The sequence below is a fragment of the Parasteatoda tepidariorum genome, chromosome 12, assembly GCF_982258835.1.
Source record: "Parasteatoda tepidariorum strain Cologne lab strain chromosome 12, Ptep-v5.0, whole genome shotgun sequence".
NCBI lineage: Eukaryota > Metazoa > Arthropoda > Arachnida > Araneae > Theridiidae > Parasteatoda > Parasteatoda tepidariorum.
Window position 1 is genome coordinate 49,107,885 of NC_141766.1, and position 2,984 is coordinate 49,110,868.

Sequence of the window (2,984 nt, forward strand, 5' to 3'; positions counted from 1 at the left end):
TTTAGATAACTTAAATTGAAACCATTTTGTAATACTAAATGAAAGGGATGATTATCTACTATATCACAAATTAATGTAATTTGTGTGCAACTTAAGCAATGCAATTTATGAATAATATAAACAATGTCAATTGTATATTGCATTGCATAAGACAATTTTTTAATGAATAGCGAAGAATGTTCAAAAAGCTAAAAATATCTACAATGTCTAAGTATTTGACAATCAATAATATTTGTAAGCTTTAACTTGAATTAGATATTTTGGCAGTAAGTGAAATTGAAAGATTTTATTTTTATCTAACATCTACCGTTTTTAAAAATTAAATGAGAAGTAATTTACTAATTCTAATACCATAATTGGTGAAAAAGCATAATTGATGATACTGAAGTTAAAGGCCCAATTACAGTGTAAAACTTTCAGAAATCATTTTATTTTTGTATGATTAAAGAAAAGCGTAAAGCAAAGCATAATACTCAAAATGGAAATTTCAGAAAATTCTTTGTTTTGATGGTTAGATTTTTATGCATTCAAATGCAAGGTTAAAAATTCGAGAGGTTGATCTTACGTAAGTTAATTTCTGCACATGATATTTTGAGTTACGATATCCAAAATCGTAACAAAAATCTGACGAATTTTCAGCGAGATCAATCACGTTAACCGTATAATTAAAGTCAGGGAACCTGTTATTCTGTCAAAGGAAACGAAAAACAATCAAAGGAAGTAAAAAGTGGTGGCTTTTAGCCTTATCTGACAAATAAGTTTATTTGATACTTTTTATCTTTAATTCAGCGTGATTGACTTCGATAATAATTTCAATAACATATTTTGTGTTATTTCTCTTATTACGTTTAAATTTTACTTGAAAATATTAAATATTTCGGTTCTAACATATATCAACGGCCAAAAATCGTAATTCAAAAACATTGCAAAAGTGTCACAGTTGACTGCAGTGTCGTGCGAAGAGGGAGTGAAAGGGACAATGTCCACAGGCCTCCAGTCGAAGAAATCATCCAATCGTGGTCTGAAGCATATTAAATTTTAAACTCAGCTACTTATTTGCAAGCATTAGTTTTAGTAGGAAACTAAAATTTTCGTTAAGTAAATATTTGGCGGAAATGAAGCATTTTATAAGGAACCAAGCATAGTTTACGAGCAAATTAATGATGGATTTATAGGTCTTTACGATTTAAATACTTCTTAAATTTTAGAAAATCTAAAAATATTTTGCTTAAAATGAAAAAGGAATAACAACTTTACAAAAGAATAACTTTTGCATACATTTGCAAAATAAGTACCTAAATGAAATAAAATTAAATAGAGAGTGATTTTTTTTTAAAGCTCTGAAATTAAAACCCTATAACAAAATAACCACAAATTCAAAAGAACCAAAATTTCAACAGTATGCTCCCAAAGCAATGGGAAACGTTTTAGGCGTGGTTAAAAAAAAAGAAACTTAAAATTGCGCCGATAGAAGGCACTTTAAGTTAACCAATAGTTATGTAAAATTAACTAATCGTAATCGTCATCAATGGAAGGAAAATGATGGGTGTTACTTTGAGGAAGAAAAAAAACCTTCACTTCACATATCAAAAACATACGGAATGCAGTAATTGAGAAAATTAACTGCGAACACCTTCGCACAGACTTAATGACTTTAATGCCATCTAGCGATATGATTTTAACTTTTCTTTATTCACACCTAAAAAAATTCATATTGCTCTGGAAACATAATGATGAATTCTCAGTTATTTTGGATTAGAAGTTCTTTTGTTACATGGTGACTTCTGCTAATTTCATAACTTTAAAAAAAAAACCTCTGCATAGTTTAACACTAAACATACCAACACTTAATTTCTACCATAGCCAGTCCGGACTTTATGTTTCCTGTTTGAATGTATGAAATATGGATGTTAGGAAGGAAATAAACTAAAGAAACTTTATTATAATTAAACAAAATTGTGTATTACCAATTTTCATGTATTACAAATACAAAAATAAGAATTTTTAATTTATTACTCAACGCATTTTTTCTGTATACGGGGTGTTTTCATTGTACATTTTCCGTAAACATATTTCCTCTAATTATTATTATTTCTATAATTCTTATAATTATTGTTATAATTATAATAATATATGAGAATTATAATTCTAATAATTATTTTAAAATTAATATTATTTCTTCTAAGATTTTCTGCTGTCTTGATTGTTTCGACATTTTTCTGGGTAAAAACTAACAGTCAGTTCGAAATGAAGTAAAGCTATCAAAATAAAATATAAGTTACTTACCAAAACTTTTAGTTTTTGTCACTTTTTCTTACACAAAAATGCCAATCTGAAATTTTAGGTACTTTCTTGAAATTTGAACTCACAGTTATTCTGATTGAATTAACTACGCAACAGTCTTTGCAGAAATGTGCAACTCATCGAGTGCAAAGCGTTGAAGATGCATTACATCGTAATTTCTGATTCGATAATTTTTAAAGCAATAAATTTCTCGCGGTCAAATGACCGGTTGTGGTAGAAATATGTATACGACTAGTATTATTCGAAGCAAGCAAAATACAAAGAAAATAATAATAATAGAATATTAACCGTATATAATTGTTAGAAAAAGTCATGAAGTCAAAAACGATAAGATGATAAGCACATTTTCAATGCAAAAGTTCTTAAACAGCCATTTGACCGATTATGGTATGTTTAGTGTTAAATTTTTATCATAGAAGTCGTCCTACTGTCCTTACCATTTTATTTAATTAAACTTTTTGCTTCGTGTAGAGATTACATTATTTACTTCTCTTTTTGGAGGAATCTAATCGAGGATTTTGCTCCGACATCCCTTTGCACGTCGCTGATGGTTTACTGTATTTTATAAATAAATAAATAACGTTTCCAAAATATGATTTTACACTGTGAGTGCCCTTTAAAGCTTTTTTGAAAACATTCTGCCGAGAAAGCAAATTTGTACAAAAGTGCATTGTGTGTGA